Source organism: Neomonachus schauinslandi, chromosome 1, assembly GCF_002201575.2.
Source record: "Neomonachus schauinslandi chromosome 1, ASM220157v2, whole genome shotgun sequence".
NCBI lineage: Eukaryota > Metazoa > Chordata > Mammalia > Carnivora > Phocidae > Neomonachus > Neomonachus schauinslandi.
Window position 1 is genome coordinate 172,072,585 of NC_058403.1, and position 26,760 is coordinate 172,099,344.

Below are 26,760 nucleotides of genomic sequence, written 5' to 3' on the forward strand. Positions count from 1 at the left end.
ACAACTTATATATTATTTCTAATTCTTTTATTGTTTGTATCCTTTTATTTAACTTGTTTTCTTGGATGAAAAAAAGCTTTTATAATATTAGTTAAATTGGTTAAAAAAGAAATTGGTGATTTTTTGAGGTTTTTTTATTTGTTTCTTTATAATACCATTTAATAGTACTAAGTTGTTATTTAGTTGTAGGCCTCACCCTCTTATATTGAGGGCTTCCTCAAATGTCTAGTAAACCTAGCTATTCATTCATGTATCTCTATTTATGAATGTGATTTATTGGCTGGTGGTATTAATTCTTAGGTTATCAAGGTTGACTATTTTTCATTGAAAAATTCCTAAACATGAATATTTATGAGTCTATAATTGGAGTCTTTCCATTTCTCCAAAGAAGGATCAACTAAACTCTCAGTTTTCTAGCTGAAGTCTCATGCTATTTTATTTTCTATCTTAAGGCTGAAAGTTTATAGCCTCCCTAGCTCAATTTCTCTGCAAATATTCCTCCAGTTTCCCTGTGGAGGTCATGTGTGGGGGTGTGTGTGAGAGAGAGAGACAGGCAGACAGATAGTTCACTGATGGGAGAAGGTGGACACCTGGGAGCCCAATTGGAAGATTTTCATATAAGCCTTCTATTTTCAGTCTTAGCATCCCCCCCTACTACTAACTTTCATGCTAGAGGTGGCTTCTGCTCCTAATCCTTTTGGGGGAATCTGCAAGGTAATTCACTTATTTCTTGCAGTTTTCTTTGTGTCAGGGCACTTTGGTGTGACTTTTTTCCTCTCTTCATTTCCTTTCACCATGTATCCTTCTGCTTTGTGTTTCTGTATTTTTGAATTATACTGTCTCTGTTTCATTAACAATGGAATTTTTGTTTCTGCTGCTTGTTCTCCTAGCTTTTATGAGTCTTTCAAGGGAGGACAGGGGGTGAGAAATCTCTTTGCTTAACATCTTGAGACTAAAAATAACACTTTTGTGAAGTCTTCTTTCTTGACCATGAATAGCAATTATCCTTCACCTCTTCTGAGCTAACATTCTATGTCTATATTTAATGTTCTTTTATTGATTACATTTATCATGATTCTTTACTGATTCCTGTGTTTCTGTTGACCTATCAGACAGGAAATTTGTCTTTTCTTAAATTTACATCCACATAATTTCACATAAGACCTAGCACATAGAAGGTGCTTAATAACCATTGGTCGAATCGAATTAATAATGCAAGAAGCAAGAGGATGTCATTACTTCTTTTCATCTCTCCCTTCCTGCAACACACAGAAACTCAGCTTTCAACATCTCCAAGGCTTGATTCATCAGGTGAATAAAGCAACAGCTAATAACAAACTTCATTCAAGTTATGTGATAGCTAGATGGGAAAGAGGCTCACACCGTGAATACAAATATAGAGCTCTTCAATTAATGCTATCGCTCATCTTGCCATTGCAATCATTCCTCTCCTCTCTTTTAGTTTACTTATACCCTCCTGTCCTGCCAAAGTCTGTGACTAGAATACTGAATACTCATACACCCACACATAACTGAATAGTCTATTCTTTAGTACATGGATTGTATGCCACTACCTTCTTAAACTCTTCCTGAGTTTTCCAACTGGAAATCATCTCCTGCTCTTTTGAACTCTGTAATACTTTTGCTACCATAGTGGCTGGCTGTGAGCATTCAAATCTCCATTGAATGGACAAAAAAATGAATGGTGACTGTACATGAAGAGAGGATTGTTCTAGCTGTGTGCCCATACCACTGAGGGATATCCTAGAGAGATGATTCTCCTAGCCCATTGTGTAGGTGGGGGCTTTTGACTAATGTGTTTTAGTAACATGATACCATTATGTGTAATTATTCATTGCTGTGTGCAACCTGAGATAATCTGCAGCTTCATAGAGGTCTCCAGTTAACACTAGAGCGCTATCTAGGATTAACTAGATGACAAAGGAGAGTTATCATTGCATCCTAACCACCTGAGTCAATCCTCTAGGACAAACAGGGCAATGCAGATTCAATAGTCTCATTTTGCCAGAGTTAGTGAATTTGTTTATTGAATTTGATTACTACATCCTGCAAATATTTTTAATTATCTCTTAATTTAATCCTTAAGATTTTAATGTTATGATCTTTCTTCAGAAATCAAGCCCTTTTCCTAGAATTTACAGTGAAGTTGTTCACATATTGAGCAATCTATTTTATTGCATTAATTACTCCCAGGCTCACATTTTTCATATGATAATTTGTTATTTACTTATCTTCTCAACCAATAATTAGACCATAAACTGAATAAGTTATGATTCTGGAAACATATACATATGCCTCTCATTTATTCAGCAGGAGGGTACAAAAATTCGGCATCTTTTTTCATTAAGATGAAGCTAATTTGAATAATATCAATATTTGTGAACACATTTGGTTAGTAGTTAATCCAAAGTAATTAGACCCTCTATTTATTATTCTAAACATCCCTTGCCTCTTTAGAAGTTAAAAGCAATATATTACTTCCACCCCTATCCTTCCCTTCTAATCTCATCTCCTACCACTCACTTAAACTCAGTTTTCTTGTCAAGAACCCCAAGAGATAGCAGAGCCTGAGGAAAGGCACTCTGACTTTCATCTTCACAACCCAGTACCAAAAGTATTGCCTGGGAACTAACAAGTATTTAATAAGTGATAGTGTAATCAGTAAATGCTCCATTATTACTGTACTCATTATTCTATAAATGCTATACATTTTGACCACTTTCGTTCATTTATCTCTTCTTATGGTTGCTTTTCCACCCAATGAAATTTCCTGCCATTTCTCAATGCCATGGTCACTCTAAATCATTATGTGACCTGCCTGGGAGGATCTGGTCCTTCTGACACTTAATCCCACGCTCTCCTATGAACCTTTGTGTCTGTTTTCCCTATTTTACCGTGAGCTCCTTGAGAAAGGAATTTCTGAGTACCTGAGAAATTATAGGTGCATTAAGGTTTGATTGAACTGATCCCTAAATTTCAAATAGAGTTTTCCCCGAGGTGCTGAACAATGCAGTGCAGAGGTTCTGCAACTTTTTCTGATAATGTTGCTCTTACTCTCAGTAATTTTCTTATGGCATCCCTAGGCCAAAATAAATATCTAACAATCTCATTTATAAAATAGTTTGGTTCAAACAATTTATGTTCTAACAACTTAGGGGGCTGTTTGAAAATCATAATATGTATATATTGGAAGAAAAATAATACTTTTATTCCATTCATGAATAACTACTTTTACTTATGACAAGTGTGTTCCTGTTAGGCAAAACACAACTTCTCAAACCTCGGAATAAGGGTGCTCTGTGTTATTTCCTATTCTATACTGATTGTCATGCAGTATTTGCTTCTTATCAAAATAATTGCGGGAAACCCAGCTTCAACAAAGATATGATAGTGAAAGGAAAGTAGTACCATATAATATTGAAAGAAACCTCAAAGTAGTAGTTCATGCAGTAACTGACAGATGTCGAACATCAGGGGTGTTTCTCTGAAACATTTTAATTCTGCCCTGTGATGCTTCTCTGAGTTCACGGGGGTATACTGGGTGCCTTGGCTTTCAGTTTAGGAATACAGAGTATGGTGGTAAAACCCACTGATTTTGGCAAGAGAATGCCTGGTTTTGAACTCTGGCTCCACTGTTTAATAGCTGTTTGATGGTGAATAATTTCTTTTATCCCTCTGGGTCTCATTTTACTTATCTGTAAAATGTGGAATGATATCACTTATCTCTTAGGGGTTTTATGAAAATAAATGTTAGTCTATGTATAGAACTTGGGAAAGTACCTGGGACTATATAATGTGGGTAGCTAGTCTTGTTACCATTACTAATTTGAACTGAGTATCACACATTTGCAAGAGAGATGAGTCAAATACTGTATGGCATCCCTATATGTCCTCAGTGGGCTACCACTTTCCTTATACCATCTACGGCATTTTTTTATTCATAATGAATCTAATGAAACTATACCATTTGAAACACACTGAGTAATTACTGTATGTCAGGCACTGTGCTAAACCTTTAGATTCATTAATACCAATTAATCCTCCAAACAACCATAAGAGATAGGGCTACTATTATTCCACAGTTTTACAAGTAAGAACACTGGTGAGGCTAGAAAAGTCAAAATGTCCCAGTTCAACCAGCTTATAAGTGTCTTCCCTGACCAGTATTCAAATCTAGATATGACTGACTGCCAACGTGAATTCTTCACTACTCCCTCTTCGTTTGTACCAAAAGGGAAAGACAGATTCTATCTCTACACTAAGAATCTCAGATCTTCTTGTGACTGAAGGAAGAAGCAGAGATCATGAAACCAGGTTTAGGTTTGGGTCAGGATCCAGGAGGCCTTATATTCACATCACTCACAATGCTAGCTTCATCTCAATCACAATCCTGACAACCCTGTCAACCTGCTCATCATTTTTTCCTGAAGTACTGATTTAGAGTAAAAGATAGAGAAATCCTCAGGGCTGCTGAATATTAAGTGAAAATCTTAGTGGAGTCTTCATAAGACATGTCACCTTACTGCAGGATTCATCTATAAAAGGAATTTATTTTTCCCAAATTTGCCATCTTTGAGAAAAACTATTTTAGAAATATACAGAAGCTGGAATATGTGCATAGTCCACCTTCCAAGAAACAATGGATGGTATTGATTTCTTCTAGCCATTCACATCTCTATATGAGTTTATGGGATCCTGAATCAAGAAGCAATTTTTGTTTTTTGACAATGATATAGAAAGTACCTACTTTCCCCATGATAGTATACCTGGTTTATGTGTTTTTTTTTCAACTAAAAAAAAAGGTTCTTCTATTGTTGAGCAGAGCTATATATGTTTTAAAGTCAAACTTTTAATAAAAGTGAATATTTACATATCCTAAATCAAAAAGCAATTCTGCTTTTTTGACATTAATATTTAAAAAGATGATTCTTCCATCTATTTTCATAAGACTCTGTTCACTGCTTTTTGAATGCCTCTGATGTAAATATCAGATGTAGAGAACGTAAAGCACTTTTCCTGAAGAAGGACACTAGTCCGATACATTTTTGGCCATGTAAAATATCCAAAGGTGACATAACAGCTAAATATAAGTGCTCAAATATATTACAAAAATTTTAAAATACCACCCATAGGTAGTTTAAAATTGACCTACCCTTGAAAATAACTATAAACCCTTGAAAATAACTGTGTGGAGAAGAAATATATGAAAATAATTTAATATGTAAAAATTATAATAAAAAAGAAGAGTGGGAAGAGGCATTAACAATTTTTGAATCTGTTTGTAGTTCCTTTGTCGAAAAGCTGATACAGCTGTATACAAATACAAAGTATGTGTGTACATATGAATAGAAATATCGATCTGTTTGCTTTCCATTTAGATTTATATCACAGGATCATCATCAAAATGATCCTTGGTAAAAGGAAGAGAATAAAAAAGATACCATTTTTGTAGATATTACTCAGATCCTCTTCAAATCCATTCAAGAGGCAATAAATAATATAAAATGAATTATTATGCATTCTAAATAAGAATATAGTGTAAATATAGACTCAAAATAGTTATGCTGTTTTAAAAAGTCAGCAGCAGAACTGCTGGTTCTGTTTAGAGTTAAAAATTATATCCAAGGGCACCTGGGTGGCTCAGTTGGTTAAGCGACTGCCTTCGGCTCAGGTCATGATCCTGGAGTCCTGGGACCGAGTCCTGCATCGGGCTCCCTGCTCGGCAGGGAGCCTGCTTCTCCCTCTGACCCTCACCCCTCTCATGCTCTCTCTTTCATTCTCTCTCTCAAATAAATAAATAAAATCTTTAAAAAAAAATTATATCCAAGAAGATAAACCTCTTTTTTAACTGGGCAGAGAAAAACGATGTCAGATAATATCTTACTTACAGTATTATGACTTCTTTTAATGTACTGTAGATTTATTTTCTTTTGGCTTTGGTAGGTTTTAAATGAAAAAATTAACAATAAAAGATTACAGATTGTTTCAGGACATTACATTATTTCACTCTAAAATTTTTCCCACATCTACAAAAAGCTAACTTTTTTTTGAGAATGAATATGGAAACCACAGCCACTGGATTTGCATATTAAAATCTAAATCTCAGTGTCTGCTCCATAGTCCTGGGTAAGTCTCTTTACCTCCATAAAATTCAGGGTCTCAGTGTTCAGTGAAGACTGTAAATTAATATCTACTTTACTTGAGTTTCATGTAATGCTGTTTTCTTCTTAAAATGTTAAGCTTAATTTATATGACCATACTTTTTATAATGTTAGTAAAATAAGAAAAAACTTCACTTTTGCCATGATTAATATTCAATTATTTCAAGTTGAATAGATGAAATATAAACAATCAGGCTCATTGACAACTTAGTTTATTACAATTTATTTAATATTTTGAATGTTATTTATAAAATTGAAATATTCCGTTTTCCTTTGTGTTTTAAATGCCTGACCAATCAACTTTCGGACTTTAACAAGGAAAATACTTCTAAGTATTTAAATCTTATATATTACCCTCATAAAATAGTAAATCTTAACTTCTAAATATTTCCAAACTTCTAAATATTTCCAAACTTTTAAAAATAAAAATTAGTAATTTTTAAAATATATTTTTATTTAAACTGTAAGGTTTTTAGTCAGTTATTTAATTACAAAGTCTAACTGGGCAAAGGCCCCTTCAGAGTTTTAAGTATTACAAGCATTTTATACACACACACACACACACACAGAAACAGTTCTAATTAGCACAGACTTAAATCTAAAATTTAAATCCTAAGTTTAACTCAAAGGTATGAATACTATGGGTTTTATTTATGTCATTGTCTATATTTCATTCTAAAACTTCCCGTACAGAGAGACTTTCATCCTCTAAGTAGTTTTACCACATCAAATGAATTAAAACTTTTTTTTGGGGGGGGGCAGAAATTTGAGGACAAAATGTAGGTACAGGGAGCTAACTATGTCTTGGGTGATTTTCTGCATAACACTCACACTCTGAACCTTAATTATATTTGTATCTACTATAATAACTGGAGACATCAAGTTTAAACCCTTCAGATGGAGGTAGAGTTTTGCTGGCCCTAGTTACTCTTAAATAGCTTCTTGTGATTCAATTTTGCAACTCCTGACCCAGGTTGCAGCTAACTTTGTTCAGCAAACTCTTTACAGCTCAATTAATTCCATATCCATTTCATATTATTCTCATGTGGCTAGACCACAACTCTTATAAATACTTCTCTAACTTCGGGGTCATAACTCTGAAATCAGGCTAATTATACACATTAGCACCTAACATAAAAACTCAAAGACTGTAGAACAGAGAAGTACACCATCTTCAGAAATTCACCAACACACCTGGAGCATGGTCAAACATTACTAAACTACTCAGTGTTTATCACTTGGGAAAATTTAAAACTCTCGGCCATTTCATTTTGATCTTTTAAAGTCTAAAATATGATTAATGACATACTTAAAAAGCAATCTAATTTTAAGCAGGAAAGGTTATTTATTTTGCCCTCTCACAATATACACAATAAAAAGTGGCATTTTTGACATCTACATGAATGGCAACTGCAAATGAATGTTCTTGAATCTGGTATGAATGAATATGCAGTCACATCATAATTATATAGAAAATTGAATCAATTTAATGTTTAGTTTTCAAATGAATAATGGAAATTTTAGGGAAATAGAAATGCCATGAGTACAATTTTAAAGCAACAAAGATATATGATAGTCATTTCTTTAGCTTTCATCTGTAAAGTACCTGTTTATTAACCAGGTCAACAGAGTTTCTCTGACCTACTACTAAGATAACACTTAAGGAAATCAGTGTAGTTTTATTATTATCATCATTAGTGACCACAACGATGTATATTATCAAAATAAAATAATCATGCTACAAAACAAAAATCCACATGGTAACATGCATTGTAAAAATAGGATTATGCTTAAAAATATGAATTTTTTGGTTATATTTTTACCTCTAAATTGTTTTATGAGCCCAGAGAAATATATGATGTTCATTAGACAGACTTCTAACAATATTTATAACCTGATACAAAAATAACACTCAAGTCCACAGTGTATTAAATAAATCACTTAAGAAAATTATTATAAAGGTTTCCAAGAATGAAAAAAAAAAAAGTTCTGCATATTCTTGACCTAAGTATATGGGTATCTGTGAAACTGCTTTACTCTTCTTCCCTCCAATCCACCTCAAAGGCCAAAAATAGCATACATATCTTGTATTTTGGTCTTGGTTCAAGTTCTAACCAACTCTGCACATATAATACACATCAAGGTGAAAATGAATCAAACAGAGATTTCCTGTCTATTTTTTCATTTCCCTGGGCTGATATTGTAGTTTATAATTTTAAAGATTTGAAAGTCCAAAATTAACCACACACAGCTTTCAGAGCCAAATTTGTGCCATGGAAATCTTGGCATATATTTTTTTAAGATTTTATTTATTTATTTGAGAGAGAGAGAGAGAACTAGTAGGGAGGAGGGGCAGAGGGGGAGGGGGAGAGAGAGAGAGAGAGAGAGAGAGAGAGAGGGAAGCAGACTCCCTGCTGAGCAGGGCTCAATCCCAGGACCTGGAGATCATGACCTGAGCCAAAGGCAGACGTTTAACAAACTGAGCCATCCAGGTGCCCCAACTCTTGGCATATTTTTAATAAGGATGTATAAATTAGGTGTCTGCAATGTACAAAATAGGAAACTTGAAGATACTCCATGGCATTTTATTTTCCTTATAAAAATTAACTAAGTGATTGTAACTGTTTCACTTATTTAATGCTCCATAACAAAAAATTCACTGTTTCTCAAAATTCTGTGGGTTCACTAGATAGTTCTTTGGATCTATGTAGTGTTACCTGGAGTCACTGACACTGCAACTGGACTGGAAGATCTCTAAGTCTTGGAGCAGATTCTTAGCTAGGGAGCCTATGTTTCTCACCCAAGCAGCCTCCCTCTTTGTATAGTATCTCATCATTTAGGGATTCTATGGATCGCTCTTTCCAGCAGATACCATGGCTTCATACACCACAGAACAAGTGGAAACTGGCCTCTCAAGGACTAAGAATGGGCATAGTTTCACTTCCACTTTTGGTCAGAGTAAGTCATGAGTTCAAAGCAAAGTCAAAGGGAAGAAAACAGACACCATTTCTTAAAAGGAGGGATGGCATATACATACATGGTGACCATCCTCAAAGATTATCTACCACAGTGAGAATCTTACATGTCCGGGAAATGTTAATACAATTTTAGCTTAGAATGAAAATATTACAACTCTTGTTATCCTTAAAACATAAAGGTTTAGGAAATTTTCTGGAGTAATTTTCAGAAGATGTATTATTTATGATTTCATTTTTCCATATTGTTATTTTATATACTTTATGAACTTCCCACTTTGGACTTATACTTAAAAAATTAGTAAACTTGGAGGGCCTGGGTAGCTCAGTCAATTGGGCATCTGACTCTTCATCTCAGTTCAGGTCTTGATCTCAGGGTTGTGAGTTTGGGCCCCACACTGGGCTCCACACTGGACATGGAGCCTATTGAAAAAAAGAAAAATTTAAAAATTAGTAAACTGTTCTTTTCCTTTTTTTTTTTTCAAATGTTATAATTGACTATTGTGAGAGAAAAAGTTAACATGTGGAACAAACAACCAAATTTCAGAATTTGTGAAATTCAAAACAAGGTTTGCTTTATTGTCAAAGGAGAAAACAACCCTAGATAGGTGGCTATTCTCTCCCTTGCCTATGCCATTTCTTCCCGATTTCCGTATCTACCTGATGCCAAACATTGGAATAATGAATGATCAAGTTTTTCACATTGTAGACAGGATGATTATTTCAATATCTAAATCTGATGATATTACTTCATTCTCAATAGTTTTCAATAGTTCCTCTATTTTCTTAGGAAGAATATTCAAAGTCTTTACATGAGCTAAAAAAACTCTTAGTTTTTTTTAGAAACTGTTAGTTTCTAGTCCGCGTCTCTAGCTTCCTCTGGCACCTGGACCTCTGATCCACCTAGACCTCAACCCCCCCGCATTTTTCCGTCTCTCATCCCCACCATGCCTCCTCCACTCATCTGCTCTTCCTTCTACATGAACATCTTCCCCTCACATCCACCTAGTCAACACAGAGTCAGCAATCTCCCATGGAAATTTTTCCTGGCTTTATTTATTGATCAATTTAGGGTCTTATAGCACCATGTAGCTGTTCTTCTGGAAATTTAGCACAGGTGATATTTTATGTGATGATTTAATTCAAATATATCTCCTTGAAACGCTCTATGATTCAGGAGTACAAGGCGTGTTTCTCTAAGCTTGATACTCCAAACAAAGTATTGGAGATGGTGGATAGATGATCCAGATAAATAGTTACTGATTGAATGAATCAGTGAGTGAAAATGCAATGAATGAGGTGGCTGATTAGTGCATAGCAGACAAAGAAAAGTTGCTTACAAACTATATTCCTTCCTCAATATGTACAAAGAGTAAAAATGCATCTCAATAAAACAAAATGAAAAAGTTACATGAGGTATTGAGTGAGATTGCTTAGCACAACTGAAGTTAGTGAGCAAAAGGGCCAGGCAGAGAATTTCTTGTTAGCAAATTGGGAAGTATTGCTGCTACTCACCATTGTTTCTTACTCTCCTCTTTTCAAGTATGTAAGTGATTTCAGTTCTTTATTCCCCTGAGTGATTTGCTTCAGCCAATTAAATGGGAATTCAAGTAATATGTATCACCTCTGGGTGGAAGCATTTAACTGCCGCTGTAAGAAAATTCTCTTTTCTGTAATAGTGGAAGAACATGTTTATATGAAATTTAACACTGAACTTCCTCTTGGAGGGGAGTTTCCTTAGAGATGCACACCAAAAAAATCTGTGGATTCAAACTCCTAAAATTTAGGGGTTGTTTCCCTTGTACACTGTTGGTGGGATTGTATATTGGTACGGTCACTATGGAAAACAACATGAAGATTCCTCAAAAAATTAAAAACAGGACTTCCACATGATCCAGCCATTCCACTTCTGAGTATATATCTGAAGGAAGTTAAATCACTGTCTTAAAGAGATATCTGTTTTCCAATATTCACTGTAGCATTATTTATGATAGCCAAGACATGGAAACAACCTATGTCCATCAATGGGTTAATGTGTAAAGAAAATGTGGTATGTGTATAAACACACACACACACCCCATACAAACACTGGAATATTTTCCAGCCATAAAAAAGAAAGAAATTCTGCCATTTGGGTGACAAAATGAATGAATTTTGAGGGCCTTATACTAAGTGAATTAAAACAAAGAGGAAAAGACAAATACTGTATAATCTCACTTACGGAATTAAAAACCAAACTCACAGAAACAGAGAACCAGATGAGCAGTGCCAGGGAAGGGTGTGAGGGTGGAAGTGGGGGATATGGGGGAAAGTGGTCAAAAGTGACCAGCTCCCAGTTATAAGATAAATAATTTCTGGGGATGTAATGCCCTGCATGGTGACTATAGTTAACAATACTGTATTGTATATATGAAAGTTTCCAAAAGAGTAGATCTTAGAAGTTCTCACTATAAAAAAAGAAAAAAAATGTGATTATGGGAAGTGATGTATATGTTCACTAACTTTATTATGGTAATCATTTTGCAAAATATTCATATATCATATTATTATTTTGTATACCTTAAAATAACATGTTATATGTCAGTTATATCTAAATAAGGCTGGAAAACAAAAAACAATGTGTAAAAAGAGCACTCAGTAACATGCATACAATATTTGATTTTGTATTTGTTGTCTGTGCTCTCTCTGCTTAAAGTAGATTATATTGACATTTCCTGGATATAAGTCATTGAGTAGAATGAGCAAGAGCTCTTGTTTAAAAAAAAGAAGAAGGAAAAGAAAGATTTAAAGCTTATATTTTACCATAGCATAACCTGATTTATAAATGTCATGATTCTAACAGAAATAAAACAAGTTTATTTGATGGCTTTTATCTTATTATTAAATGTGCCAAACAAATGAATATACTCAGATCTAAATCAAACAAAAATTTATTCTTAAAATACTGTTTGGCAAGCCAAATATCTCATTTTTCTCCAAAATAAAATAGCATCATATATGAACATAATAAGTTATACTAAGTTAAATGCAAGTTAACACAAAAATAATAATTTCTTCTTCTGAGTATCCGGAGAAGCCAATTATGAATTTTACATTCTTTGAGCTGTCTGAAAAAGAAATTATCACACACCTCACATATATAGTCTGTCTCTCTGTAAATTTATAAATTGCTGCCAGATCCAGAGATATTTACAATTACAGGTTTTATCCTCAAAACTATTTTCTATTACCTATATGCACTTCTGAATTGTCTTAATAGGCCAAATCCCTGAAAGCCCACAATATACATCAACTCCAAAGATGGGTCAAATACAATTTGTATTTATATAATAAATAACTACTTAAATTTTCTGATTGCTTCATCATGGACTGGATTATAGTGGTTGTCAAGGGCAGAGACATAAATTTAACATTAATTATCATTTTAATATGTCTTATTTTTGACACCATTAGATTTAGATGACACTGTAACAGCATATTTGGAATAAGCACAAATATATTTAATTTAATGTTTCTCTAGTATATTTAGAATCTACACTCATTAGAGCAAATATTTGTTGAGTACCCACCACATGCCAGACACTGTGAGGTGCTGGAACTATAAAGCTGAAAACATAGTCCCTCTCCTTAGTAAACTTCAAATTTATTTATTTAGACTTTATGACTTAATACACAATCCATATTAAATACCGATTTAATTTAATATGACTGAGAACAGTAATTGTGTATCAGTAGTTGTAGATCACTTATAGTTACAAAAACATATTTGGAAACATTAACTCATTTAGTTTTCATGTAGTTCTTTGACTTTGTGGAAGCCAGGCTACTGTACACACATAGAAACTGAGGTTCAGATATTATTTCACACATTTTACAAGGTTTTATGCCTAAAATGCAATTATATTATAAACTTAGAAAAAAGTTTGAAATGTGTGAAAAATAAGTGTGATCTTCTTGATGTATGATGAACTTCTTAAGCAAAAGAAAAAATGTAGAATACCAAAGGAAAAAAGGACAAAGGATATGGGCTGACCTTAATAAAAGGAACAGATACAAATGGTCTGAACACTCGTGAAATATTCAGACCATATTTATGGAAAAAGGTTGATTTACAGCAACATTGGAATAGAGTTTATTTGTGTGTTTGTTTTGCCAATTGAATTGGAGGGTACTCACAATATACACACGTACTGTTTACAAGTATGCGGCAATGGGAATTCAGCTGCCTAGAAGTACAGATGGAATTGTCTTCCCAAAGGACAATTTAGTAATATACACACTGTCATCTTTAAAATAATGAATACTATTTAACACTGAAATTTTAATACTATGGATTTATTTTTAAAAGTAATCAGAGATATATGTAAAATATTCAGGTACAAGGATATAAGTAGGCATCATAATATTTTCATAAGTAGTAAATAATTCTAAAAAACTAAATATCTGATGATACATTATTGGTTTGAGAAAATTTATGGCACACCCATCTGGTGAATATCTCTCAGATTTCAGAGAATATTTATGATATTTGAAAATGCTCACAGTATGTTAATTAACAAGAACAAGTTATAAAACAGAACATATAGATTCACCACAATGTATTTTACATACACACACACACACACAAGATGACTAAAAGGATGCCATATCTTGAGTGACATGATAATCAGTAATTTTTCTGCATTTTCCAAATTTTGCATAATAAAGGCATATAAGTTTCATAATCTGAAAAAAAGATTAAAATAAATGATATTCTTGATCCAGTTAGTCCCACTACTGAATATTTACCCAAAGAAAACAAAAACACTAATTTGAAAAGATACATACACCCCTATTTTTATAGCAGCATTATTTACAATTGCCAAGATAAAGAAGGAACCCAAGTGTCTATCAATAGTTAAATGGATGAAGATGTGATACACACACACACACACACACTCTCTCTCTCTCTCTGAAATATTACACAGCCATAAAAAAGAATCAAATTTTGCCATTTGTGACAACATTGATGGACCCAGAGGGTATTATGCTAAGTGAAGTAAGTCAGATAGAGAAAGACAAATACCATATGGTTTCACTTATATGTGGAATCTAAAAAACAAATGAACAAAGAAACAAACCACAAAATAAACTTTTGAATATAGAGAACAATCTGGCAGTTGCTGGAGGGGAGATGGGTAGGGGGATGGGTGAAATAAAGGGGCTTAAGAAGGACAAAATTCCAGTTTACAACAACATAGTCATAGAGATGTAAAGGACAGCTTAGAGAATATAGTCAATAATATTGTAATGACATTGTATGATGACAGATGGTGATTATACTTATTGTGATGAGCACTGAGTAATGTAGTAATTACTAAATCAATATGTTTTCACCTGAAACTAATATAACATTGTATGTTAATTCCACTTCAATAAAAAATAATTAAAAATAAATAAATGGCGTTTGTCTTTTATTTTCTTTACTTGCTATATAATTTTCTAAAGTTACTTAAGAATTTGATGTAGTTTGCAAATTTTGAACAGATATCGTCATCTCAGTAAGTCCATAAGTACTATTTACTTGATGAAAATGAATAACATTCAGGTAAAGGAAATAGGATATGTGATTAGACAATTATGTGAACATTTATATAATATGAGATGCTACATTTTGCTAATCCACTCTTTTTTAGGCAGATTATGATTCCTTTGCATAACCTAGACTATATCACTATCTAGCACAACTGAGGGATAATTATTACTCCAAGCAAATACATATCCCTTTTAATGTAGTCCTTTTGGTATTTCTCACTATATCACAGTATTTTATTTTTAAAACATTATCTTGGAATTAGATAATTTATTAACTTATAATGCTCATTTCTCAAGTAAGATATAAAATTAACAATGTTAGCCACCCAACAGGTAGAGATGAATGCTTAATTGAGTTCAAGAACACATATTAAAATTTTAACTTCACAATAGCAGAACTCTTCTCTATCTTACTCAGAGTTAAACACTCCCATGCCTGGAATGGCATCAATCACACAATAAGTATTCAGGCAATATTTGTGGAATTAAGATATTAGTGAAGATCATTGTCTACTATGAACGGGCACTGGATACACAAAGAAGAATCAGTCAGGGTCCAAGCTTTCAAGAACTTAGACTCTGGGAGAGAGCACAACCACAGTTAATAAAACAAGTCCAAATATATGACTCAAACTTCTGTGAATACCAAGTATTTAAAAAAAAAAGTAAAAAAAAAAACAAACCCTTTAAAACTGTGTTTATAAGAGGAGTGGTAACTAACACTATGTATGACACTTTTCAATCATCTATAAAGATGAAATTAACAAATTTTGGTGCTCTGAGATGTTATTTAATTAAACTTTAAAATTACTTTTACTACTGCTTTATTAGTAGTACATTTTAATTAATTATAATATTAATATTGGTAATTAAGTATGTTAAATTAGTCATCTAAATTAACCAGAAGTTTTGGATAAACTGAGGTGATTTCATGTACAAATGAAAGCCTAAAAGAAACAACATCCAAGGGCTAAAACTCTGAGAATGGAAAAAAATATATTTTAGGACATCCAAAGATATATTCATGAATCTTGAACCTTCAGTGGCATGATTTATTGTTGTTGTTGTTGTTGTTGCTGTTGTTCCGTGCTTCTTTGTGAAAAATGACCTTTACTCATTAAGTAAAGAAACCACTCATGGTAAAAGGAGTTGTCTCAAGTGTTGTGGATGTGTGTGTCGTATAAATGTATGAAAACTTATATCTTGCTTTCTATGTTGAACTACACATGGCAAAAAGGTGATTTTTCTCTTAAATTCCAGTCTCCCTTTTTCTATAATAAAGTTGTTTCTGTCACTACATAATCATTCTGAACATCTTATGACAAAAGATGGAACTAGAATGAAGTCAGCAAACAGAAAGCTTTTCACACCAAAGTGCCCTATATCTTGACAGGAAGATGCAGATAAAGTCCTCATCTTCCTGTCTACAAATCATACAGACACAGTTTGCACGAAATATCAACCTAAAATAAAGTAGCCACCTCTGAAAAATACATATATTATAACCACTATGCTAATTTGAAGACAATCCTTGACTACACACTTTTGTGTTAACTTATAAATAGGAATGTCAGAATTAGCTTATCTGTTAGCACCACAGATTCACAATTAAGCATGTTGAAGAATATGCTGACTAACATTAAATACCCAAAAAACATCTTCATGTTATACTTCAAAAAAAAAATTACCTTAAAAAAAAACTACCTTCTATCAACACTTGAGTAATTGCAACCTTTTCATCCCCACAAAACTTTAAGGACTTTCTTTAATTTACTCTTGTATCAGCTGATAGAAAATTAGCAGCATGTTTCATTTCTGACCTTCTCTTTCATTTATTGCTCTTTACTGATTGGAGAACTTTAGCAGGTGCTAGAGAGGAAAATTATGTTCTTTTGCTAAGAGCTCTATTCCAACAAGTATATTATACTGCTGATATTTACAAAGATACTACAAAGTCTCCTTATGTACAACCCCTTTATCATACAAATGTAAGAGAAGCCAGATCAATTAAACTTTGAAATAATGGACAAATAAAAGCATTGAAAATAAAATGTCCATATTGGCTTCTTACATACAAGGGTGATAAATTACTAGGAACTTTACAAAATGTCTTATTTGAGTTTCTCCTTCCACCCTTAAAAGAACACTTATAAAAAATCCATCCAAAATTCTCACTTTTAATCAACAGAAATCATTTAAAGGAAGAATGGTCTGTTTAGCACTCAGCTTAATGTGTTATTAGGAATTACTGTGCTGACAAATATTTTGAATAATTTCCTCTACATTTTAAGAATTTGTACACCACTAAACATAAGGAATTAATATAGCTACCATTCCTAGAGAATATGTAAACCAATTGGCCAGCTTTTCTAACTACATCTAGAGTGTTTCCTAGCATATTGTCTCATTGAATGAACTGTGCTTTTGGACTAAATCAGCACTTTGGTAAATTAAACTAACGTTTGAGGAATTAATGGAAAGACATATACAATTGACTTCACCCATTTCTATAAGCTAATGTGATGATCTAATGAATAAAAAATTGTGGAAAGACATCTTTGATTTCTGTGAAGAATCTTATTTTTAACCCATAATTAACTTGTGATTCAAGACTTTGGAGTGAGTTTATGCCTTGACCCCAAAGCACTAAACTGATAGAAAACACACCAAAGTAAATATATGAAATTGTAAGAATACCAGGGGAGAAAAAGTACCAGCAAACCAGAAAATTTGATGACCTCCTTTTTGATGAAAAGCAGATGAGGAAACTGTAGTCAACATGGTAGTATATGATACTATGCAATACGATGCAGAAAGGTATCATTTCTACCATAGACACATAGAATGCTATATAAGAAATCCTTTAAAATATGCATAATCAAGGTTGTAAATGAGAAAGATAAATTGTCAAGACCCAAAATGAAGAGGAAACTCAAAGTTACCTCGAATAAACCAAAGAAAAGAGGATCCTCCACAAAAGAGGGGAATGTAAAGGATTCTGCTTATCTGCTGGAAAGAAAGGGTCTTCCAAAGATAGGCTGAAAATCAAGTTTTTGCCAAATTTGGTTGTAGGGCCTAAATTTATTCTCTCTGCACGTTAAGGTAATTTTAGGCCAAAAATTAACATAGAAGCTAGTACAAAATAGGAGAATTATAGAGCAAATCTAGAGGCAAACGTGAAACAATGCTGTAGAGAAGCATCTTCAACTGTGATAATGCTGGTCTCTCATGGGAATCAACATCTGCTGAAGGTGAATCTGTCATAAAAGGAGATAATAAACATCGAAAGGAATAAACCGCCATGAGGGAGATTCAGCAGACAAAATAATGAAATAATTTGTCCCTAAATAAACTAAAACTAATTGAATAATCAAAGATCAACTTTAAAATAATTTTTAAAATAAGCAATAGAAATTACAGAAATCAAAAATATTTTCTGAAAAGAAAAATAAATTTATGAAATACAAATGACAGGAAATCACCCAGAGTGAAACACAAAAAAGGGAGATATAAAAATATATAAAATAAGACAAAGACAGAAGCATAGAAGAAGGTTCAAATACTTAATGAGCATCTTAGAGAATATAAAGATGGAAAAGGGATAAAAGTAAATATATAGTAGCTGAGAATTTTTCAAAATTGAAGTTAGACAGAGTTAAGAACTTATAGAGGCCAGAATGGTATAAATTTAAAACAAATCCACACCTACACACATTGTAATGAACCTAAAGACATCATTGCAAAGAGAAATTTTTAAAATCTACCAGAATGAAAGACAAATATATCTTCAAAGATGTTATAGTTAGACTATGAGCAGTCTTCTCATGAGCAAAATTATATTCCAGAAGAGCAATGAACAAAATATGCAAAAATGTCGAGAGAAAGAATTATTGGTCATCATGGAGTTCTGTAACCAACTGTATTATTATATTAAAATGTGAGTAAAGTAAGTAAATTTTAGAAAGACAAACTGTAAGAGAGTTTAAGACTGATTCTATAATGATCTTCAAATGGTCTTCAGTACACAGGAAATGAACCCACAAGATCTATGCATGTAGTAAGAAGAAATGGTTAATAAATAACTCTGAAAAACATGTCATAAATCTAAATAAACATTGATAAAATATTAGGAGAAGTTTAAAAACAAAGTAAAAATAAAATAGTAGAAACATGGACGTTGGCAGAAATATCTTGGAGGAAATTAAAATAGCCATTGTCCTGTTTGTGAAAAGGATAGATACATTAGCTTTTTTTTTTTTTTTTAAGATTTTATTTATTTATTTGAGAGAGAGAATGAGAGACAGAGAGCATGAGAGGGAGGAGGGTCAGAGGGAGAAGCAGACTCCCTGCCGAGCAGGGAGCCCGATGCGGGACTCAATCCCGGGACTCGAGGATCATGACCTGAGCCGAAGGCAGTCACTTAACCAACTGAGCCACCCAGGCGCCCTGATACATTAGCTTTTATTGGAAAACATAAAGTTTTATTTTATGTTAAAATACTTATGTTCATTAAAATGTAATAGAATATCTAATTTTTAAGATAGTAAAAGTTGGAAAAAATGAATAGAGAATGCTTAATAAATCCAATAAAAGACAGTAAACAATAAATACAATAAAATAAACTGTTGAAAATATCTCTGGGAAGTGGGATTAGAAATATGTGGGAAGATATTAATTTTTATTTTATTATTTTTCCTATAGGTTCAAATTTTATTGTTGTTTCCAGGTTCACACGTTACTTTTTTAGGACATTAAAATTTTAATTAAAAAAAAATAGAAAAAAAAAATGAAACGATTAACAACAGAAAAGAAATTCACAAGTATTTTGTGATGGTTTTCTTTGGTGAAAGGGATTATGGCTTATTCTTTTCTTCTGTTTTTCTGTATATTATTTTTATAGTCAGAAAATTAAATAAGCCATTTTTCTTGATCATCTCTGATTGTTTGGTGCATACAGAACTATCATTTCTATTTTTAGGCTATGTGAATCTGAGGACCAGCATCTCTGAATCTTCTCACAAGATTCCCTGAGCTCCATTTTCATATCTAACTATAATTTACACCTCCAAATTTAATTCTCTACTAAATACCCATTATATTGATTAGATGATGATTAAAATTTTCATTTTTTCATTGTTTTATATTATTTTTCACAATCAATCCCAAGGCTTATAGACAAAATGTAATAGTAACAGTAATATAAAAATAACTAATATAAAGAGTGCTTATTAATTTCAAGGCTTTCTTGAAGGTATTTTTCATATATTAACCTACTTATTCCTCTTGTTATTACTATGAAGTCAGTTCTACTATTATTCCCATTATGGATGGGAAATGGAGGTGTAGAGAGGCTAAGTTACTTGCTTTAGACCACAAAGCTATTTGTGCCAAATGTAGAGAAGAGCAAGTATATAGCTGATGTGTGGCCCTTCATTACAAAAGGCCTGCTTCCAGAATCTTGGTGTTGCTTTATAAACACTCGAGAAAATGGAACTTCTTTTACCAGTAAGATTATTTGTTTTATACTTCATAGGATACATGACTCTCCCATGGCTTCTTTAAAAAAATTTCAATATCTGAGTAATTTCATTCATGTATTCATTTAATTGAAAGCTCGTTATGTATAAATTTTATGCCCACCCTACTGCCATAAAATATTTGAGATGCCTAATTTTGATTCATGTTACTGGGACCTAAATTCACTCTAAATTACCCTAAGATTCCTTGCAAGATAGTTAAATAGGCCATAGACTTCATTACTAAAGACTGATAGGAGAATGAAAGAATAAAAGAATAAAAAATTAAAGTATAATAATAAAAGAATAATAAAAGAATGCCCAATGACTCTGACTCTGCTTTTTTTTTCTTCCCTAGTATGCTCTGTGTTATGCCTTCATCACAGCAAGTATTAGAATATATACTACATACTAAATTTTGACTAGAATAGTTCTTGTCGATATGAATAATGGGAATAATTTCCTTTTCTAATGAAATTTCTATTTAAAATAATTCTCCCAAACTGAAAGATTTTTACTTAAAGTTCATTAAATAAAGAGATTTTAATTCCTCTCTTGTTCTACAGAAACAACAAAGAGAAAGAAAAACACAGTGATGTTGGTGGGATACAAAATCAAAGTAAAAAGCCTTCTGTCTTTAATAAAAATGCATGCAAACACAAACCCAAAACATAGATTCTGAAGCATATTTCCACTGCTGCCAAATACTAAACGAAAACAAAAACATGGACCTACATGAAGTGGGTGGGTGGAGGCATATAGGAAAGCTGACAAGTACTTTCTCCTTTATCTACTTTTAGGAGGATATAGATTGCCCCCAAATCTGCTAGGTTATACTCCCTTTCCCCATATGTGCACAGCTTCACCCATTATCAATATCCCCACTACAGTGTGCATGGTTTTACAATTTGTTATAATCAATGAACCTACAGTGATACATAATTATCACCCAAAATCCATAGTTCATACCAGGGTTCACTCCTGGTATTATACATTCTATGGGTTTAGACAAATACATAGTGATATGTATCTACCATGACAGTATCACACAGAATTGTTTCAGTGCCCTAAAAATCCTCTGTGCTTTCTCTATTCATCCCTCATGCATACATTTTTGAATAAAAAGAAGATAAAAGGGAAAAAAATTAAGAGAAACACAGCTGAAAAATGTAAATCTCAAGAAGAATCAGCCACAGTTTGAACAAAGTGCTTAGACAATTACTCTTACATAGATTAAATATCTCTAAAACATAATCTTTCTATGTATATTTTTAAAAGAAAATCAAAATGAAATGAAAAAGCATAAAACTAAAAATAAATTTGGATAAAATGATCGGTGCGAAGACAGACAAATGAGATCCAACATGCTCATAAGTGGTGATCCTGAGGAAAAGGAACAAGCAATATAATAACAATAAAAAAATCAAATACAGAGTGTAACAACAACAAAATTGAAATATAAAAATCTCAAATCAATGCAACACACCATATTCAAGCAAAGCTGATGAAGACTAACTCTAGGACATACTATGGCAAAAACAAAACAAAATAAAAAAAACCCAACCAACCAACAAACAAAAAAAAAACCCCAAAGAATCATGTGGACATGCATCAGAAAGAAGCAACTTATATTCAAGGATAGAAATTTCAGACATACCTAATAACCAATGGACAGCAACATTCAGTATGGGAAGTCTCCAGCATTGTTTACAAATATTTACAAGTTTTTAAAGGGAAAATTATGTTTGATTCAAGAAGCTTAATGTGTTGAAAGAAAGCAAAAGAAGAAAATGTTCTATGTAGAAACATAGAAAATATAGCATCTATGACTGTTTCTTTGGTGGAGGGGTCCTACTTAACAGTGAAATCCAACAATCCAAGAAATAATTCAAAATTAGGAATACAGGAATGATGAATTGAGTAGTAAGTAATTGGTAACAACTGACTTTTTTCAAATTCCAAGTAAGTCTAACCAAGACTGTGTGAATTAAGCCAGAATGTAAATACTATAAATCTCAATAATGTAAAACTGATAATATAATTGAAGTTTAGGTGGTGTATGTAAGGAAAATAACCATAGGGCACCTGGGTGGCTCAGTTGGTTAAGCGACTGCCTTCGGCTCAGGTCATATCCTGGAGTCCCGGGATCGAGTCCCACATCGGGCTCCGTGCTCAGCGGGGAGTCTGCTTCTCCCTCTGACCCTCCCCCCTCTCATGTGCTCTCTGTCTCTCTCATTCTCTCTGTCTCAAATAAATAAATAAAATCTTAAAAAAAAAAAAAAAAGGAAAATAACCATAAAATACTTGTGTTAATTTCTTTAACTATCATAACACAGACTTACAAGAGATTGTTTAATATTTAAACATGCATCCTAAAAATGGTGACTTCGAACTACTAATATTTTCTTAATTTTTGTTCTTAACTCAAGTGTTATTTTTATGGACCTAATATCTTCTTGGGGGGGGGGACAAATATCTGAAATTTAGCAATTTCTTCAGTTTCATATCAGCTCTATTTTTTTTTCTATTTAATCAAAATCTAAAATAAATTCAATACTTTTTTTTTAAAGAATAGGGTAAGATCATATTCTTTTAAAAGAATATCTATCTATCTATCTATCATCTATCACTGATCACATTATCTAAATACTTATTTGCCAAAAACAAACAAAAACATATGATAAGAAAGAATTCTTCTAAAGTCTCTCCCTCTCATTTTGTTATTTGAACTTAGGCATAGGATGTCTACACATATTATGATTGTTTTTTACAGGTGACAAGATTTTTTTTGAACTTTTATGTTTAGCTTGAGTTATTTTTAAGGAGTATAGCCTATGCTGTTGCATTATAATTAATACATAAGTGAAAAAAATATATTTTGTAACCCTCCTCCTTCCACTAAAATAATAAAAAAAAAGGTACAAACTTACTTTTCTATTACTGGGTATTTTCATTTGTCAAAAACACAAAAGTATGCAAACAACCTAATGTACCTCACACTCTTTTCACAAGATAATTGATTTTTTTTTTTTTTTTTGTCTAAGCTTAGACCAAATATGTATTAATTCCCCAAATGACAATGTGAATTTGTTTTCATTAGGGAAAGTTACATGGAGAATACTAAACCAACTATTCTGGCACTTCACTAGAAATGTTCAAAGGAAGTAATGCAGCGCAGTTTATAAATGACAAGCTTTTTGGCTAAGATGTGATAAGTTATGCATTTATATAACCTCATAAAAATTGCAAATTTATATATTTGAAATCTCTGGATTGCATAGCCATGATATTGCTTTAAAAAAAATCACTGAAGCATCAAAGATGAAATGACTCCGTATTTCTGTTTGTTGTACAAATCATGTCAGTATTGTGTGCATGTATGTTTGTTTCTGAATCTATGTAGGTTTACACATGCGTGAGAGGGGGGTGGGGCATGGGAGAGTGTGCTTAAATATCTTATCTTATAAAATACAATGCACATAAATTGATGAAACCGTTAACAACAAAAAGAAAGATAAACCCATCAGATAAATATTGTTCAAAACTAGAAACTCAATATTCAACATATGGCTCTTTCCCTTACAAAAATTTTTTAAAAACATTGCCACTGTAGATAAGATTATGAATACCTCATTTTCCAAACTGATTCTGTGTAATTCTACTGTTCTCCCTATTTTCTCTCAGTATAACTTCTGTTTAGTCATTCTGTGAATATTTCTCAAAGGACGTAGTCAGGATGCTGATTATTTAAACATAAGTAGTTTTCAATTGGAGAAGCAAGAACTATGAATTCCAATTTCTTCCCAAACCCCCAAAATTGACAGTATTCCATTAACATAATGGGTTATATATGGCTAATCTCAGAGCTCTTATAAGTTTAGTTCCCAAGTCATCAACTTCTGAAACTTTTCATAAAGTATTACAGGTACCTTAATACTGACAAGCTTAACTACTGTAAATGGAAACTCCAGAAACTAATATCTGGAAGCTGGGTGAGAAGCAAAATGCCAGACAAAATTTGGTGGGGTCATGTGACCTCCAGTCTTGCACTGCTCCCTTCACCAAATCCCTCCCCCAGGAAACTTTCTATAACCATTCCTTTAAATCATCCGTCCGACACTGCAAACCCTACCCCTCTACTCTTTGATGAAAAAAAATTAGCAATAACATTTTCCCACTTGCCATCACAGAAAGGGCGTGAAGCCATCTGAAAGTACCAGAATTAGCACTGTCATCCCGTCTTGCCCATTAGTTTTACTGCAGCAAAGACTGGTGAAACACTGTAAAATATACCTGTAGTCTCTCTTTCCCTTGTTTGATCCTAAGCTCCCCAGAATAAAGATTCAATACATTTTCTCTCACGAGGAATAAATGCATTTTAAGCATCAACATCGTAGAAACATAGCATAAATAAAGCAGTGACTTCTCCCCCAACCCCAGCTTTTACCTGTTACGCTAATACAAAGACATCGAAAGGAAAAAAAGCTGCAGCTTGCCCAGCAAAATTCTCATTGCAGCAGACAGCACAATTTTGTACTTACAGATCTTACCAGGGAAATGTCTCGGGATCTTTACAATTTTTCTGCAGAACTCTCTTTCAAGCTCTCAGCCAGGCATGCTGTGCATCCAGGCAGAACCAAGCCGTATGGAATGTCTATGCAGCTGGGAGATAATGGGACTCTTTTTCCCAGCTGGGACTGCGAGCCTTTTATCCACTGAGTATTGCCTGGCTCTTCTCTGGTCTTAGGCATGAAATCCGCTCCTCTCCTGCTGCATTCCTGACGGAACCTAGACAATTAGTTCTGGAGGCACATGTGCAAATCTCCCGTTTGGAAGAGTCAAAAGGAAAATTCTCCCTATATTGAAAAAACAGCTCTATCTTCACCATCCTTCACAGAATCAGAGAGAGCTGCGAGCAGCTGCCATCCCAGGGGCATGAAAGATTAAATCCACCCTCCCCTTTCTTTGACTAGAGACAGTCACTCCTGTTGGGTCATCAGAAAATCTCTCTTATTGAAAACTGGGTCAGGCGAACAACTTAGTAGGTTTCCAATAGGAAAGGGAGTCATTTTTTTTTTTTCTTCCTCTGGTTTCACTGCATTGTCATTTGCAAGGGAAGATTAAGTCAGGCAAGGGTCTGCACTGATTTAGACAGTATTCAAACGGAAGTAAGCTTTCTGAAGCATGCCAGTAACTCCCACTACTAGTTAGGGTGAACAGGAAAGGGACATAAAATTGAAGGATCTTATGCACTGTCACTAAATCCTTTCTAAATCATATTTTTAAAATCTATGCATGAGGCTTCTAAAAGACGGAGAAGTGTGTAAAGAAAGTGGAGTCAAGTCCAAAAGAGTATTGCTGCTCTCCTAGGTAACGTGCTTATAATCTCCAGAGGCCAAGAACAAATGTGCATGTGTTTGCAAAACAACTCTGTAAGGGAAAGAATGCTATTTGTGCTTCACACCCTGCCCTCCAACTAAACTTTTTAATATGTTTGGGTCTTGTCATTGATTTGGAAGGGACTAACTTCTTACTGAAAAAAAGCTAACAACAGGAAAAACAGCTGCATGCACACGGAGACACCAACACATATAAACATGGCTATAACATGAGAGCAGAATAATTGCTTGGACTTATTTTCATGTTGTAATGAAAAGAAATTATACTCTCAGCATCTTAAAGTAAATGGATACTGAGAAAATAAATCCACAAATAAAATGTGAGTAAACCAAAAGAAAATCATTCAGACTCAGTTTGCTTTTATCTGATGAGCCAGAAGGTTTCTATGGCTACATTTTTTGACTATATCCTACGGATTTCCATGATTACATACTTCTGTAAATACATCAGTCATATACCTCATTTCTACATATGGTCTAACCACCATCATAAGAGGCTTGAGAGAGGAATTACTGTTTCTTAACACTAGGTGTACTCAAAATGAGTTCCAATTCATAAGAAGGCAAACTGGATGAATTATTTTATAGTTGTGATATTTGTCCTAATTGAATATCTAATTTTTTAAATTAAAAGTATCTCTGTCTCTTTCAAAATAAAAATATTATTTATTTATAAAAACACCAAAATGCTGGGCGCCTGGGTGGCTCAGCTGGTTAAGCGTCTGCCTTCAGCTTAGGTCATGATCTCAGGGTCCTGGGATCGAGTCCTGCATCAGGCTTCTTGCTCAGCAGGGAGCCTGCTTCTCCCTCAACTCCTTCCCCCTGCTCCTGATCTCTCTCTCTCTCTGTCTCTCGGATAAATAAATAAAATCTTAAAAAAACAAAACAAAACAAAAAACACCAAAATACTGATTTTTTTCTACTGATAGGAGAAAAATAGTCACCTTGTAGTGGGTTTTTTCCTTAAAGAGGAATTCATTCACTTTAAAGGACACTCCTTTAGTTAAATCTCCAAAACTTCTACCCCATATTCCAAGACAGCTGATAGCTTTGCTACCCATTTCACTGATAAGAAAATAAGAATCAAAAGAGACCTTCAGTAGCTCCTACCACT

The 26,760-nt window shown here is 33.3% G+C and overlaps 1 protein-coding gene across 1 annotated transcript in view; it reads right to left on the reverse strand.

The window, feature by feature from the left end:
* Nucleotides 1–25,237, reverse strand: part of CNTN6 (contactin 6) — a 306,049-nt gene extending 280,812 nt beyond the window's left edge. The window contains exon 1 of the mRNA XM_021695279.2: nt 24,789–25,237. The gene's annotated coding sequence lies outside the window, so the exon portion shown is untranslated. The remainder of the gene's footprint in view (nt 1–24,788) is intronic.
* Nucleotides 25,238–26,760: the final 1,523 nt, after the last annotated feature.